The 17,653-nt window shown below is 41.9% G+C and overlaps 1 long non-coding RNA gene across 1 annotated transcript in view; it reads right to left on the reverse strand.

The window, feature by feature from the left end:
- Positions 1 to 3,596: 3,596 nt before the first annotated feature.
- The window catches only part of LOC135575329 (uncharacterized), a 39,764-nt gene continuing 25,707 nt past the window's right edge, over positions 3,597 to 17,653 (reverse strand). Inside the window, exon 4 of the long non-coding RNA XR_010465875.1 lies at positions 3,597 to 4,112. This is a non-coding gene — a long non-coding RNA (uncharacterized LOC135575329). The remainder of the gene's footprint in view (positions 4,113 to 17,653) is intronic.

Raw genomic sequence — 17,653 nt, forward strand, 5'->3', positions numbered from 1 at the left:
GCTGCACTAGTTGAAGATTCCTTCCCTCCTCCTCATACGGTGTGTGCCACGTGCTACGAAACCTGAGATTCCAAAGGAGGACAATTTCATAAAGCCTGTAAGATCCCTGGGAATATCACCAATAGAAAAGCAGCGCTGAAAATATCTTTTACGTATTATTTCATGAATAACAAAAATCCAGGAACCGAGCCTGATTTTTCACATACACAGACACAGAACGTAGAGGTTTTGCTGAATCACTGTGCTTGATTCTTGCAAGTGCCCTTTAAAGAGCCATTCTTCCTAAGAATATCCAGTTTAACCTGATTTCCTAAGTTCCACATTTCTCTATACCATCTTTAGACTATTAAACAGCTTAATTAGAATCTAAATAAAATATACGTCATTTTCCACCTGGCTGAAAGAGTGAAGGATTTAAAGCATTTTCTTTTGATACATTAAGACTTGAAATAATAACCTGTGTCTACTAGCTTCAAAAAATGATTTGTTGAAAAATACATAGAACAGAGCGGTAAGTTAATTGCAATGAAACTTAGGCAAATAGTAACGGAAGTCCATTCTCATAAGGTCTTACCTAAACAGAAACAAAAATCTTATGTAAACTGAGCAAAGGAAAGAGGAAAAGAAGCAATAAGAAAAAAACTGAGAAAAATTAATAAGATAGAAGACGTTAGTATTTGTTTTATAAACTTATTTGTTCTTTTGCAGCATTTCTCCACTGAATCTTGCCAAGAAAATAGAGGTTAAAAGGCGTGTGAACGAAAAAAAACCCTCAGTCTTAAAAATGAATAATCTTGCAATCAGGATGTTTTGCCTAAAGGTTAAATGTTGTATGAAGAACGGTAAAGTAAAAGGTCTTGGGTGCAGAGCTTCACCTTCCTATGGGACTTCTCTCCCCTGACTCCTCCGTGGGAGGACTGAGCAGAACAGAAACTCACGGAGCAGCAACTTGGTGCTTCTGAAACCTGCAGGAGATAAAAGGTAAGGCCTTGGTTTTGCACTGTGATCACTGACTGTTTCCCTGTCTTCAAGAGAAAAGGTGATGTGATGTTGGAAGGGAAGGGATGCTTCTCAGCCTGGGTTGTCTGATCTCTGGGAGTTCTCCCCAAATGAGATTAAACCCATTTCTAAGACTCTGTCCTACAAAGTTATCGAAAAAAAGCACCAGAAATTAATCATGGAATGTAGAGTTTCTAATTCAGTTAGTTTAAAGACACACAAGCTATAAGAAACATCAAGAAAGTGGGAAAGGGAAAGGAAAAGGAAAAAGGAAAAAGGAGAACACAACATGGTACCAGACCATTGCTACCTAAGCCCTGTTGTTGTAATGGGGAGATGCTCACTGGCCACAACACAACAGTTCTTGCAAGGACAGGGTCACAGAATCCCAGAGTCCCAGCCTGGCTGGGTTGAAGGGACCTCTGTACATCCCCAGCCCAGCCCTGCTCACGCAGGGTCACAGAGCAGATCACGCAGGTGGGTCCAGGCGGTTTGAACGTCTCAGAGCAGGAGACTCCACACCCGCTCTGGGCAGCCTGGGCCAGGCTCTGGCACCTCCCAGCAAACAAGTTTCTGCTCATGTTCAGATGGAGCCTCCTGTGTTTCAGTCTGTGCCCGTTGCCCCTCACCCTGGCGTTGGGCACCACTGAGCAGAGTCTGGTCCATCCTCTGACACCCACCCTGAGATATTGATCCCATGGATCAGATCCCTCTCAGCTTCTCTTCTCCAGCTCAACAACCCCAGCATTTCCTGACCACCTTGCCCCAAGAAATGCTGCATGGCACATGACGTGTCCCTGTGTCCCATCATTGGCACCTAAATGTCCTGCCTGGTGCCAGCAGGACCTGCTGCTCCCAGAGCCGGTGGCTGCTCATTGGGGGAAAACAGAGAAATGGGATGTCCCGGCACTGAGGCAGCCCAGGAGCAGGACTGGGACTATGGGAGTCAGTCCGTCTTACTAAAGCTGACAGTCAGTTCACCTCAGTATCATTAGTTGAATGGATTTTACATTTTAGATCTTCGAAACCATTTGTGACTACTGTAAAACCCACAGCAAATTTTAAAACACAAGTAACTACAAAAATTTACATCAGCTACAGCCTAAAAAGTTGCATTTTGAACATTTTAATCGAATTCTCGTGGAGACTCAGAAGACAAACTGAGACACTTCTTGTAAATAATGATTTATGAAGCCCAATGGCCCACAGAACAAAAATTCATCTTTTCGTGTACCTCCCGGAAAAATCACCTCGTGTGCTGAGAGGACAGAAGACATGAAATCTTTCATCAACTTCAGAACTGGTTTCAGTTAAGAAAATAAAATAGGTTTAATCTTACAGAAGATGGACACTGTCTTGTTGGTCCTGTTCTTTCTACATGTAGGACATGCCCTTTATAAAGCGTTTTACTACTAGTTTACAACCACTTTTACAGGAAACAGACTGAATGAAAGGAGAAACCCTCCCACCAGCCCATTGCCTTCCCCAGGAAAGCTGGTCTAAATCCAATAGCAGAGCAGGTCTGGTCCTGGGTCAGCAGTTCACCCAATATAAATTGTCGATATTGCAGTTTTTGTAAGAAACAAAATTGTTTCATTTATTTTAATTGCTTAAGGAGTCACAAGCACTTTAGCACTGATACTGCCAGCCTTCCATGTGCTAAAACACAGTCCGGACTCGATCTTTGATGCATGTTACACCATGTGGGGGATTTGGAATTAAGTTCCAGCATTGCATATGGCAGAATATTAAATCATGCACAATGCACTATAAGCAATCCTCTGCTGGCCCAATCTACTCAAATGATTTATGCACGGAAAGTTTAACTGTACAGCAGGGAGACTGCTGCACATTTGCACCTTCACAAAGAACCCTTGTCAAGCAAGTCGCTGGTATAAATGCCATTTGGGCAGGTTTTAGACCGGCGTGAGATTTAGAGTTTTGAAATAAACCCACCTTCTTTCAATACGAAAGGACAACCAACATATTATATGGAAAGTATGCAGTTTCTTATGCACAAACATATAAATACATTTTATGGCAGTCACATAACAAAAAAACCCCCGTCAGCATTAAATAGAAGACCTGCCATAATGCAACCTGTTGTTACTCCTCAGAGTGATTAAAATATGACTTCACCACGATGAAGTGTCTCTCCTCCCCCCTACACCACAAACCCTTTCTTCTTCTGCATTTGTTATGCATTCTCATTCCTATTATCTGTCTAGCTGTCCAGCCTCAGATTGTCTCTGCTTAGAACAGGCGCTTCTCCTTCTCGGCCATTCAGTCAGCGCTGCAGTTGGCGATACCACGGACAAATATTAAATGAACCTCTCTGAAAAGAGACAACTGTCAGAGGGAATTCTATTGTGTAACACAAACGTTCCCACGGAAGAGAGCGAAGGTGCTTAACTGAACGAGTTTTTACTCAAAAGACTATTCAAAATATTTAAATGCTCCTCTGCACTTTGCTTGCACGGAGACATGCACGGTGCATTTTTAAGGGCCTCATCCTGACAGCCTTTCAGAAGCACAAGCTTCCATTGATATTTTAACAAGAGATGTGACTCGTGTAACTGTTTTGGGAAATGTAATCAACGCCTTTAAAAATAAGTCAACACCGGCAACGCCAGTTGGTTGGTGATTCCTCTTTAAAAAGCTGGTTATAGAGTACAGGAAAGATTTTTAAGCAAAACCATATTTCATCTTGCAAAGGGAACAGGGCATGAATGAAAAATGGGGGCTACCGGCTGACAGTATCTCTAGAGCACCTGCTTTCTGCCCTGCTGTAAATTCCAGTAACCTTGCAGCATGCAGTACCTCTGAAATTAGAACCTGTCACAAAAGACTTTCTGTGTTATTTGTGTTAGTGCCTGCAAGTTTAGCTTTTCTGTTTGAGGATCTCCATCTAGTTTTACAACATTTGTCAGAAAAGTTATTTCCGTGAAGCTAAAGGGGTGAAACAATTCCACATTTAAAAACCTCATAAAAAAAATAACCCAGGAGTTGTATGCAGGTAGAACAGTGAAAAGGGTACTCACAATTTTCTGTGGAGCAGCACAGAAACCCCCTCCAATCCAGTACCCTTTTGCCCTCAGCATCCACCTTCTCCCCTGTTGAAATCAAGAATGCAGAGTGAATATTGAAATTAAGTAGTACAGTAAGTGAACTGCAGAATTAGTGCCGGTCTAGCAAATTAAACAAGGGAATAACCTAAATTTTTTTCCACTTTTCTCTTTTTATTTCCAACAAATTAGAGGGCTCCAGTAGATTTTATCAAATACTGAGCTCCCCACACTCTTTCTCCAACTGCATAAATGCCTTGAACTCCCCGAAGAACATCACCATTCCTTAGCCCCGTGGAGTTCTCTCTCATTTACCCACTTCCACAGCACCATTTTCAAAGACTTATTTTAGCCAAAGGGAACAGAAGCGGAAATCCTGAAAGGAGATCTGCAGAATTTTCCAGAAATTTTCCTGCCCCCTCCACCAACTGTCCCCAAGAGCTCACCCCCCACGCTGGGACATCCTTTGTGGGTGACTCCTGAGGAGCCTGAGGATTAACACAAAGGACGAGCCTCACAAGTCTTGCACTGCGACGGAGCCACTATAGTTTAGTTGTCTTCTCTAAGCACAAAAGAGAAGCCAAGCCTCACCATTGAAGATGTGAACCTTAGTCAAATTCTGGAAAAAAGCAGACACAAATTACACGATGTAATTTATTTTGTGAAGTACAGAGGCACACATGCACTCTGATCGGATGCAAGAGCAAAACACAAACGACCAGGCTGGAAGCGTTTTCTTTAAAAGGTCGTACTACACTAAGCAACTCAAATTTACAAATAGCCTCATGAAGCAACGTTGTAAACATTGAGAAAAATAAGGAAAGGGTCTCTTTAATGCATAAGCTGTTCAAAATTGGGCCCCGAGTGCTGCGCGAGGCTGAGTACAATAGAGCGCCGGCAGGCTGCTTCACAACCACTGAATGCAAAAAAGAGCCACGGTGCTTCCACGGTGGCATCAGCTCCAATTCAAGCACTATAATAGGGCAGAGCATGGTATTCTTCACTTGCATCACAAAAGGAAAAGGCCAGCAATCCCGAATTTTGTCTACATGCCCTAAAACGGATGCTAAAAATCCCACAGCACAAAACCACAACTGTATTTTACACAGGACTCCCCACACACGAATTACAAACCTCTACATTATACATGCAACTGATTAATTTATTGCAAATCTTCCTTCCCTATACCATAATTTTCTTTGCTTTCAAATAACCCATAATTTCCAACCACTCCCATGGCACAACTTAACCTAAATAAATCCATTCAGGTATGCTTCCGTCATCAGTTATTTTGCAGAGTGCTAAATTCCAACTATGGATTACAGAGTGAATTTTGTACGTAGGTATGACATTAATTGGTGATACAAATAGGCCAGTTTCAGTGATAAATTTCTCCTGGTGATAGCTGAAAGTTTTACCTACAGCTCCTTCTCTGTGACTCCAGAACGGGACAACACGCTGTGCCCACGGTGGTACCTTGCACATGGAAAAGGAGAAGATTTAGAGAGATGACAAATCTGGCCGTGCATGGAGCCGATGCTACACGCTGCACCTCTAGAGTGGCAATGTCCTTCAGGATCAGGAAACAGCTCACTAAGTCATACAAACGCAGATCTCGACAAGATGGCAAGACTAATAAATACTGGGATGTCTTTTACCAAGTCTAAGCTATGCAGAACTGAGTGAGGCTTTTTTGTTTTAATCTGCAGAAAAGCTCATATCTCTGAAAGAAGAGGCAGAGATGATTTTAAAGAAGGAAGCATGGAGACCGCTGGAAACAGGAGTTCTGGAAGACAGCTGACGAGATAGATACAGTCTGATGGGAGCCTCTGCTCACTCGTTTGCAAAGAATCCAATGTCTTGTTTTGCAGCACCCCTTAAGAAACAGCCTATCGGTAACATGATGGCTGAGTGCAACAGATGAGCACGTGGGCTGATATCTTGATATAGCCATACATGTGTTTTTTAAAGCTAATAAAGAGCATTTTGATGATTCACTCTGAGGAAAAAGGACATAGACTTTAACTCAGCAACACCTCTGTTGAGCTCTCCAGATCTTAGAAACATTAGAACATGTCCCTCAAGAAAATTACGCTGTTTAAATCAAGACTTCAAGTGACAGAGAACCTACTGGGGCAACATGTTCCAATGGTTAATTACACTATGTTCATTATGGTACACAGGGCAAAACTACTCTGCTCAGGAGACATATTAAAGTCACTAGAGGACAACAACCTAATCTGCTAGCTCCAATTTACTTTGTGAAAGAAATTCAGGCTAAAAAGACAAGGCATACACGCTCTTTCTCAAAGCAGGAGGTGACATACTCTGTTCCACAAATGAGTGTAACCTCCTCTTGTCTCCTTAGTTATGACCAACATATCATCCATCTCTGTTTAAAATATGTATTCTTTCCTGTGTAACCCAATGTGAAGTCCCAAGTCTGAAAGGACTGTATAGTTCAGCATTTCAGGTTGGATGAGGCAGGGAAGACGACACAAACAAATGCTCTCCATCTACAAATATGGAATAGCATGCAAAATAATAATCTAATAACCTAATGCAATGCAAGTCCTCAGGAGCTGCAACACAGCAGCTCTTTAGCAACACGAACTGTTTAGGACAAGAAGAGATTAATATTTTATCCCAACTGAATTTCATGGGGAATTATGATAAGACTGTAATTTCCCAAGCTGACTAATGAGCCAGGGTTGTGAGGAGGTGTGACACCCCTGCGGTACGTGACGCAGCCTCCAATCTATAGTTCACACACACGTTAAAGTGCTTAGTTTCACATATCACCCAAAGTCAGCACTCCAGCTACACAGTGGCTGCTCACACTCTCCTTGGCACAGTTTCCAAGCAGCGTGCCATTCAATTTTGTCTTGAGCATCATCTAAATGCTTTGCACAAGACATTTATGCTAAGGGACATGCCAGATGACGATGCTCATCTTCTAAAATCTGGCAAGGTTACAAAAGAATAGCACGCGGAATATACTACAGAAATTTCAACTGGCTGGGTAAAATACCTGTTCAGACTTCTTCGTCTTTAGTTTTGACACATTGTGCACACAACATGCATTAACAATGGCATGTTTCAATTCAGCTGCATTGTGGTTATGATGTAAACATCCTGGTGTTGAAAACGAGAAACAAAATGATAATTTTACTGAAGACACTTTGATCTGAAATAAAACCCTCTTCAAAAGAAAGTAAATGCTTACAGAGAACAAATGAAGTGATTCTCATATCAATCCTTTTCAAATAACAGTTTTACATCTTCTGAAGCTGTTTTTTAATGGAAATCCTTTTTCTGTTACAGGCACATACGGGTTAATTAGAAATACTCTATGAAAGGACATTTTTGTTTGATTTCTCTGTAATTATACCTGTCTTCCAAGAAGTTTTAGTACTATGATTATAAATAAACATTTAACCTAACAGAGTACTGCAATTTCTGTACTGAAGCCTTTTCCACATTGAAAACATTTGCAGTGATGTAGGTTTATGCATGAAGTTATACAAATCCATACTATTAAATCACTTTAAGAGAGTAATTCAGACAGAAATTCATTCTAAAAAGCTTTTAGTGCACATTTTCGGATATTCAGCACAACATAACAAATCGCTGCAGTAGCAGGATGCAAAGCATTCTGTGGTCATCACATCACTCCAGTGGATCGATATCGTTCAAAGAGTTTTGAAGAGGAAAACCTCACAAGGATCATGTAAGTGCAATCTTCAGCCTGAGCATGTCTGATAGCCCACAGCTCTTTGCATCAGTTTCTTCTTATCCTCTTCTCACTATTAATGTTCCCCGACCATTCATTGTCACTTGATTTTCTCTCTTACCACCCCAGGGTGCCAGGTGCTCCCTCAGGTCCCTGCACACCACCAGACCCCAAACAAACTGGCCTCCAGCCCTCAACACCAGTACAGCTCCACTGGCCGAGCAGAGGCAGCGGTAAGAAAGAACATGTGGCTTTTGAACGTATTTCTCTATCTAAGAGGGGTTCTGGCAGAGCAGGATGAACAACTATGATGGTTTTCTCAAAAGGTGACATCTAAGCAAGCTGCCTACTGTTATGAACAGGACTGGCCCTGTATGGCACAAGGTGTGAGGGAGCAGATAAGATGAAAGGCAACCTGGGACAGCACTTGACTCTAGCCCTGGTGACATGGTAACTCGCTGTGTGCTCACAGCTCATCTGGAGGAATTTGTGATGCCGTGTGAGCAGTCAGGGCACTGACGCTGAGCTGCAATCCACTGACTAACGATCTGGAGAGCATCGATACACAAGCTTTACGTCAGGGTAACTACACCGATACACTCATAGTGGTGTCAATGGCCTATCATGCTGTGCTATAGTTTACACTCAAGGACAAAAATCCTGAACAACCCCACATGAACAACCCCCATACGGGATGCTATCTGGTAAGCATCAAAGCCCAGCAAACACCAACACATTATGTGCTGATTTGAAAAAGTACATTCTGTTAAGCTATTCAGTTTCACACAGAGGTCCAAAATTAGGCTAATTTCCTTGGCTGGGAAAGCAGATTGTCAGAAGAGTGTTGACCTTATAAAATAGGCACTCACGTGTCTGGAATTTCTTGTGCAGATGCCTTTTCAGATAGAAAAGTGAAGCCATCTTGTACTCTAGGTTCAGCCAAGATTTCCAGATATCCAGATACATCCCAGGAATACAGCCCAGGAAATGCCAGACAGGTTCAGATACATTTTTGCCCAGGTGGTCTGAATCTGTTCAGCAAACCCAGTATATTTGCAGCGTACTACATTTCTGTACACAATCAGCACGTCGGCAGTGATTTGGGTTTAAAGTCCTAAACACACAACAGGGTTTTATTCTAAGAAGATGTAAGTGGGTATCACGGTTCAACCCCAGCTGGCAATCAAAAGCACGACAGCCGCTCCCTCGCTCCTCCAGCCCCAACACACACCCAAGGAAGAGATCAAAAGAGTTTAATAAACTAACAAAATAATACAAATATACTATTACTGTTCCTAATAATAATTATAGATATAAAATAAAACACTCAGAAAGACCTTGGCTCCCAGACAACATCTACGAAAACGCTAAGTTCTTACATTCTCTCCAATTGAACTCAAAGCAATGTTTCCAGTTCCTTGGGTTGAGAACCTCAGTAAGAGATGTGGATGGTAAAGCCAGAATTCACCTTTGGGGGGGATATGTTGCAGGGTCTCACATTAAAAAGGAAATACCCATGTGATAGACATGTGAAAGCTGGATGCAAACTTGCCTTGTGCATTGGAGATACTTAACACAAACAAAATGTGACAATGATAGGATCAGTAATGCTTTATATCAATCCAAGGCACAATATATTCCTGGATCTCTCCTAAATAATAGTGAATGCCATAACAACAGGAAATTTTGCAAGTTGCTGAGCTTCTGCTGAGCACAGAATGTCTGTATTAAATAAAACCTATGCACTAAAATCTATATTTAAAAGCATTTTCCTTGTTGTTTTTAAGTTTGCTTTCATTTATGTTTGTTTGCTTTTCCCACCAGAAGGTAATGATCACATACCCAAAGACAATGAAATGGAAGCAATAGTGCTGATCTAGATTTTAGAAGTTCTATATGAACTACAATTTAAAGCAAGTTTGATTTCAGTCTTTATCTAATTAAGAAGATGGTCTATATTTCTTTAACATGTATAAGCTAGTAACCCACATTCCAGAGTTAGCAATTTAATGAACTGAAAGAACAGCTCAAAAAAAACCCCAAATTGGGGAAGATAGCATGACTTACTAACTCAGAATATAAAACATTATTATTATTATTATTATTATTATTATTATTATTATTATTATTATTATTATTATCAACATAGAGGTATCACATGAACTTTGAATTAAATGTCTATATTGAGCAGGAAGCCAAAGTAAACAGGGTATGGCATTTTACCATGCTTACTGAGACCTGTGTCATTGTCAGACTTCAAAACCAGCTACAAACCAGACATCTCGACAGGAAAAATAAAAACAAACTAAAGATTCCCCGCGGCTCAGATCCAGCCATCAGACATAAAGTCGAAGAATCAAAACCCGCGCAGCTGAATTGCTCCTTCACAAGTGGCCAGTAAGGTACTTTGTGAAAATTACTGCTTTTCAAATGATATTTAAGTCTTACTTCGAGAGGAAAAACTCTTTCAAAGAATAATAGATTTTTTTATTCTATCTTCAATGGTCCGATTTCCATAATATGAACTGCTTGATAGTCACTTTCCCTTTAAATTATTTTTTAACCATACAGGCAGTCACATCTGATTTCTGATTCTCCTTCCCTTACTTTTCCTTTCAATTACTTCAGTTCTTAATACGAACAATAAGAGTGCTCATCGCATGTCCTCTGTGGGACTCCTGGAACTTAGATACTCAATAGACAGGTGCATAGATAAGGATTCAAAGTCTTTGTTCCACTGTCCAGACAGAATATGTTTAATCTTTTTTTCTACCTTTTCTATGCCATTTAAACTTTAACCTAGTAGTAACTTTTACTGCCTTGATTCGCAATTCAAAGGTATAAAGATGAAAAGTCCTTGCCTTGGAACGTAGCTTGAAAACTTCATTCTTAGTCTGGATTTCTTTTGAACTTCTTCTTGTGGTTTTTGTCTTTATTTTTCCAGGGTGCCAACTTTACAGTACAGGACTTTCCAAACCTAACAGCAGGGCTGCTTGGAAGGAAGAAAAGTAGAGCAAATTTGCCCAGAATCAGCTCACCTTAATGGCAAATATTTAAATGACTGACCAGGGTTGATAAGAGCCCATTCTCCCTCCATCTTTTAAAACATGCCACTAGTGATGGACTCTTGCATATAACTGTAAATATACGCATTAGCCCACCAAGCATGGGACAAAGACCCAGTATAACAGTAATAGAAGAACCACACTGTACAGCGCAAAAAACATCACAACTAATTGTATAGAAATAACAATTTAAAATCACAAGCATGATATATCAGTAATGTATCTGGGTAGCTAAAAGAAGGAATGTTTTACAGTAGCTGAGATATTTAAAGCATACTTGTTTCAGAGCAGATAAAGACTCACATTTCCGGGAAGCTCGGATATGTCACAGGAGCACGAAAGTTGGTGCTGCCGTACGCCACAGGGACTCGTGCCCATTCACGACCTGGTGTCCTGCACCGAGGGACTGGCCACCAACAGAAGGACCGGCTGCCAACCAGCTCAGTTTGCCAGAGTCACCTGCGAGAGCCCATCAGGCCTTTTCGAACTCTGTACGGGAGCTAGTTGAGGAAACAAAAGGGTTGAGACCACACCTGGAATATTGTGTCCAGTTGTGGCCCCTCAGTTCCAGCAGGACAGGGAACTGCTGGAGAGAGTCCAGCGCAGCCACCAAGACGCTGAAGGGAGTGGAGCATCTCCCGTGTGAGGAAAGGCTGAGGGAGCTGGGGCGCTGGAGCTGGACAAGAGGAGACTGAGGGGGGACTCATTCCTGGGGATCAATATGGAAAGGGGGAGTGTCAGGAGGATGGAGCCAGGCTCTTCTGGTGACAACCAGTGACAGGACAAGGGGCAATGGGTGCAAACTGGAACACAGGAGGGTCCACTGAAAGGTGAGAAGCAACTTGTTGGGGGTGAGGGTGGCAGAGCCTGGCCCAGGCTGCCCAGGGAGGTTGTGGAGTCTCCTTCTGTGCAGACATTCCAACCCGCCTGGACACCTTCCTGTGTAACCTCATCTGGGTGTTCCTGCTCCATGGGGGGATTGCACTGGATGAGCTTTCCAGGGCCCTTCAACCCCTGACATCCTGGGATTCTGTGATTTCTCAGGTTCTTAAAGTCCTTCACCTCTCGCTTGTTTCAAGGAGGAAAGAAAGTAAAGTTGGAAATGGTGTATAATGCCCATTATCTGAACTGCTTTTCAAAGCTATTAGCTAGAAGAGATCACTTTTTTAGCTCGTTTAAGACCTTCTAAGACTGTCACTCAGCTATGAAAAGTGGTGTTGCCTGCCCACTGCCAAGGAGAAAACCCAGCGAGGCCAGGATGATGCTCTGCCCCTCTCCCAGCATAGGTCCCAGGAGCCCAAGTACCACGTCCCATGGTCGGGCCAGCTGAAGAGCAACCTGCACTTCTACGTAAAAATAAAACCAGCTTTATATAGCCAAAGCCAAGCGGTTGCGTGTTCCTTGGAATAAGGCAAGTAGAGATGGTGATCCAGGTCAGCTGCAGAGTTTTCCAGGGCCCTACAACACTTTCAGAGACCGAGCTGGGATATTTTCATCCATATAACACAAACAGCATTCATATATTTTCTCACAATGCAAGGATTTTAATGAGCACAAAGCAAAAAGTAGTTGTGTCCTTTAATCAATTACTATACTTTCCTGCCAGGAAACAATGTTCTATCCCCTCTCTTTAAAGAACTATCATTAAATCTCAAAATTATACGTGGTGAAATGTAGCCCAAGTATTGCTCAGCATCTTATTAAAGCTACTATTCTGAGAATAAAAACTGAAAGTCAGTAAGTTGCTTATAGATTGTAACACAGGATTTAAACTACTTCAGAGTTACTAGAGCACTGTTCATTACCGAAGTTGTCTTTCCCAATTAAAGGCAGAACAAATGAATGCCCCTTCAACAAGGTGAAAGCCATTGGGAAGGCAGGATTCCAGCATGCAGACTGTCAGGTAGCAATGTGATTACCAACATAAATCCTGAAGCTATAAAAAGCATTTAAAGTAATTATGTAAAGGATATGTCCTCACACTCTATCATTTAAAAGCCATTTAACTCATCATTTAAATTTACTAACAGATGTAAACTCTTTTCAAACACAAACCTGATGTCCATCACTGCATTCTCTGTGCCTTTAAAGAGAGCTCAGTTTTAATTTATAGAGCCATACATACTTCTGAAGTGCTTCACTCAGCGTTCAGTCTAGATTTATAACCAGGCAATAAAAAAATTAAAGGGCATATGAATACTGTACTTACCAACATCTGACATGAAACAAAAAAGCCATTAATATAGATCTTCCTTAAGTGTGAGGGACTTTGAGAACAAACAGTAGCTCTGGAGAAGTCAGAGGGACTATTCCACCTCTCTCAAAAATCAGAAGTCTTCAAAAATCTATTTAGAACAATTTAGAGTAGGAGTTAACTCGGTCTTTACTGAGGGGAAGTGCATCAAAAGTTATAAAGGAAAGGCATGAAAGGTTCCGGATCTTGCCTGGTGGTGTGTTCAGGCATCCTCCACACCCAGAGCATCTCCAGCGAGATCCCTGGATCAGCAGCTCCTCTTGCTGTTCATTTTCTGAAGGATGGGAACGGGCACTGTGGGTCTCTTTTAACCTCTTTCCTACCTGTTATTTAAATACCCATTGAGCAAGTGATGCTTGGTGAACTCTGGCCATTCCAAGTACCACTGCTCTGGTTAAATGCTGCTGCTCTTACTGCCCGTCGTGGCTCTTCCTTATTTTTAGGACTCTTCTAGACAGATGCTAAAAACTGAAGTAATTTGGAATATAAACTATTAAGAAACAGCCCAAAATACAAGAGGCAAAAAAGGGAAGGTTAAAGACCTGACTGTGACCCATAAATCAAATGGCCACGTTTCCTATGAAAACATACATCGACTAGTTTTAAACAGTTTGCTTTTCACTTGTAGCTCTCAGTCTGATCTGAAAAAGCAGTTCTTGGCTATTCAAACTAACATACAGTCCATACAGACTGTACAAAAATGAGGCCTGAGCCTTCCTCATTTAGATTTACACGATTACCTGAGAAACATGGAAGTTTATACAAAAGTATTGAATGAATTCTGAAAAAGTCCAGAGAGACCTTTTCAGTGCTCTGGGATGTCTATAAAGAAGGCTTGATGGGTATTAATTTACGTTATCTATTCAATTCACACCTGAAAATTTTGTAGGTATGTTAAGCCTATTCTTCCCTGGTTTTCCTGCTTGATTTAGAGCTGATACACTTTCAAATTAAAGATATTAATGAATATCTCTCAAATATTACCCAAAGATATGTTTAGGTATTTTATACATCGATATGAGTCAAAGAAATCCACAAAATTCAGATTTTAAATCGCTTATTCCCTTTGGCATACTCAGTCTTCAGTTTTGTTATGCTCACGTTGGCACCAATTCTTTCATTTTTCCGGCTTTCACAGAATCACAGAATCACAGAATCGACTGGGTTGGAAAAGACCTCAGAGATCATCCCGTCCAACCCTTGGTCCAACTCCAGTCCGTTTACTAGATCATGGCACTAAGTGCCATGTCCAATCTCAGTTTACAAACCTCCAGGGCCGGTGAGTCCAGCACCTCCCTGGGCAGCCATTCCAATGCCTGACCACTCTCTCTGTAAAGAATTTCTTTCTAATATCCAGCCTAAATTTCCCCTGGTAGAGTTTAAGCCCATGGCCCCTTGTCCTATTGCTAACTGCCTGGGAGAAGAGACCAATCCCCACCTGGCTATAACTTCCCTTCAGGTAGTTCTAGAGAGTGCTGAGCTCAGCTCTAAGCCTCCTCTTCTCCAGACTAAACAAGCCCAGCTCCCTCAGCCTCTCCCCATAGGTCTTGTGTTCAAGTCCCTTCACCAGTCTTGTTGCTCTTCTCTGGACCCGCTCCAGCACTTCAATCTCTTTCCTGAGCTGAGGGCCCAGAACTGAACACAATACTCCAGGTGTGGCCTCACCAATGCAGAGCACAGGGGAAGGATCACTGCCCTTGTCCTGCTGACCACGCTGGTTTGGATACAGGACAGGATTCCATTGGCCTTCTTGGCCACCTGGGCACACTGTTAGCTCATGTTGAGCTTCCTGTCCATTAGTCCCCCAGGTCCCTTTCTGTCTGACTGCTCTCCAGCCACTCTGTGCCCAGCCTGGAGCGCTGCAGGGGGTTGTTCACACTCTGCTCCACATACCCTCCAATTCTATAGGAAAACAAAAGGAAAAACTGTGACAAATAAAACACACTCCTTGGTTGACAGACAGGGCCCTTGGCTGTGTAGTACCTGAGCCCCTAACCAGTGTCCAAACCTGTGCTTTATAATATTGTCAGAGTGCTGAATAATTTTGGATAATCCCCAGAAAGAAAAACCCCCCATGAAGTTGGTTTCCAGGCCATTTATGATTCCCCTCCACCCTGTTCTCTCGGGTGCAGAGAAAACCTGCATGTTTTCTCCATGTTTCGAATCACTCAGGTAATACAGTCACTTCTAAGGCAATTCCGAACATTACAGAAATTTTAAAGTGTACCAATCTAAGTAGTAACTTGAGTCAAGCAGTCAACATACAAAAGCTAATCCTAAAAGTACAAAGATTTATTTGCATTTAGAGCCAGACTTGTCTATCTGCACTGACACCCCCCCCCCCCCCCCCCCCCCTTTTTATTTAACAAATGTGGTTTTATTTGGTAGTCTTGAGACAGTTAGAAATCAATGAATTGGAATCGGAGAGTGCAGTATGTTTTGTCTAACAAGAAGTTGAATATATTTCCTTGCAAGCATTCAGCAGCTTTAAAAAGTGCTTCCTTTACCCTTCTTATGAAAGCAAAAAGTCCTAATGAATATATTTCCCCCCATATTCATCCAGATACCAGACACTAATTATATCTCAGGCTCAAGCATCACTGCCTTGAACACCGAGCGAGTCGGAAGTGGCAGTCAATAGATGGATTATTTAGTGATTTAGTGATTCTTTAGCGAAGCTGGGACACGGCTTACAACTTACAGCTTACAAAACTGTCACCAGCAATATCAGTTCTGCAGATCGTGTCCAAGAGGTTCACGTTCATTCTGGCTTCACCTACGACTTTCCACACATTTTGTTACTACAGGCAGTGAACTCACACAACAGCCCAGCCCAGCTATGTCCTGTACTCTTAATTCAGAGACAGATATTTAGCCTTTTACAATCTATCCCCAAAGGTATAGCAGAATTGCCTTGTAAATGTACAACTATTGTGTTTTCTTCACATTACATTAGCACACAGGGCTGTGTTGCTTAGGGCTTAACCCGTTGAACACCAACACACAGAGAAAAACATAAAAGTCTGCCTCCCTGTTAAAAGTATCAAGCGCGACAGTTGTCTCAAAACACCCTCATAAAACCTGTATGATATAAACGGAATGAAAACTATATCTTAACCTCAAGCTGATTTACAATCCCTAAGCATGCAATGGAATTGCTGTGGGTAGTTACGACAGCACTTTCAAGGACAATCATTGACATCTACCAGTGTGCTCAAACTATGTTAAAAAAAATAAATTAATCATTACAGAGGATCATGAAGTTATCTAAAAGAGACGGCAGATTTAGTACTGTTAACCTGGTTAAATTGAGCGAGAATTGTACGCTGAGACATTTTAATCTCCTAGAAGGAATCACTGACCTGAAAAATTGCAGCACTTGGAACGGTACCTTCTGGTGTCCTCTTTCTCTTTGGTGATGTACACAGCAAAACCAGCCAAAATTCTGTAGGCTTCAAGATATTAACCAGATGTGAAACAGCACAATCCAGAAAAAGCAGACTGTGGGAAGGGTCCGCAAAAGGAGATACATCCTGCCCTTGGGTCTCCCCGTTGTGTCTGCTACTGCGTACTAACTACTGCAACAGGCACAGCCTTTGGTTTGAAGTAGTAATAATTATATATATATATATACATTCCTGTGTCCTTAGGGAATGCCGAAACCAGGTGAACGTGTCATTGCCATCAGCTGTGGTCACTGTTTCTTCTCAAAGGCGACTTGCAGGGTGTGAAGGGGGAAAAACCATAGCGCTGATCAGCAGGGCTCACTGGGCCCAGGCATTTTTTAGCAAGTAGTTTCAGCCCTATTTCCTTGACTTACTAAACCAACCATGGAAGGAACAGTTCTCTGCTCCGTGCTACGGTTGATGTATCCCAACAAACAGCTACCTCAAATGTAACGGACAGAAAGAGGAAAAAGTCAAAGGCAAAGGACATCCTCGCCTAGGGTAGCTCCTGATGGGTGGCATTCAAATAAAGCATATGGAAAACTGTACAACAGTTGGGCAGAGGTTATAAACTGATGTCTAAAATTTCCCCACTACTACGAAATGATAGTCCCAAAGAACCCTGTTGACTGCCTTCTCTAAACCTAATTATAGGAGGCAGCAACTTTTATTCTCTCGGTTAACGTGATCAATGTGTTTAATGCTTCTTGAAGTTTATGAATTGTAGCTGCTCCTGGACTAGAGCCAGACTGGTCAGTGCGGGTGAGCTGGAAGGGCTGGAGACAGTTTGTTAAGATTTGCACTTGTATTTCACAGACTAGTTTACTCAATTATGCTCAGCAAGGCTTTTGGATGAAAGATTTGATGCATCTGAAATAAGAGAAAAATACGTAGCACTTCCACCCAGATCTAGGCAGCTCCTGAAAGGTTTCCAATGGTATTTGCCATAGAACTTCCGGTGATCTCAATTTCCAGCCTTTTGTTTGTTTGTTTTCTTTGGTTTGGTTTTGTTTTTTGTTTGTGTTTTTTTTTAGAAGGATTGATGTGTCCTTTCAAGGTGAACTGCTTTGCTAAAGGGGTCTTCCGAATCC

This window comes from Columba livia, chromosome 13 (assembly GCF_036013475.1).
Source record: "Columba livia isolate bColLiv1 breed racing homer chromosome 13, bColLiv1.pat.W.v2, whole genome shotgun sequence".
Classification (NCBI taxonomy): Eukaryota; Metazoa; Chordata; class Aves; order Columbiformes; family Columbidae; genus Columba; species Columba livia.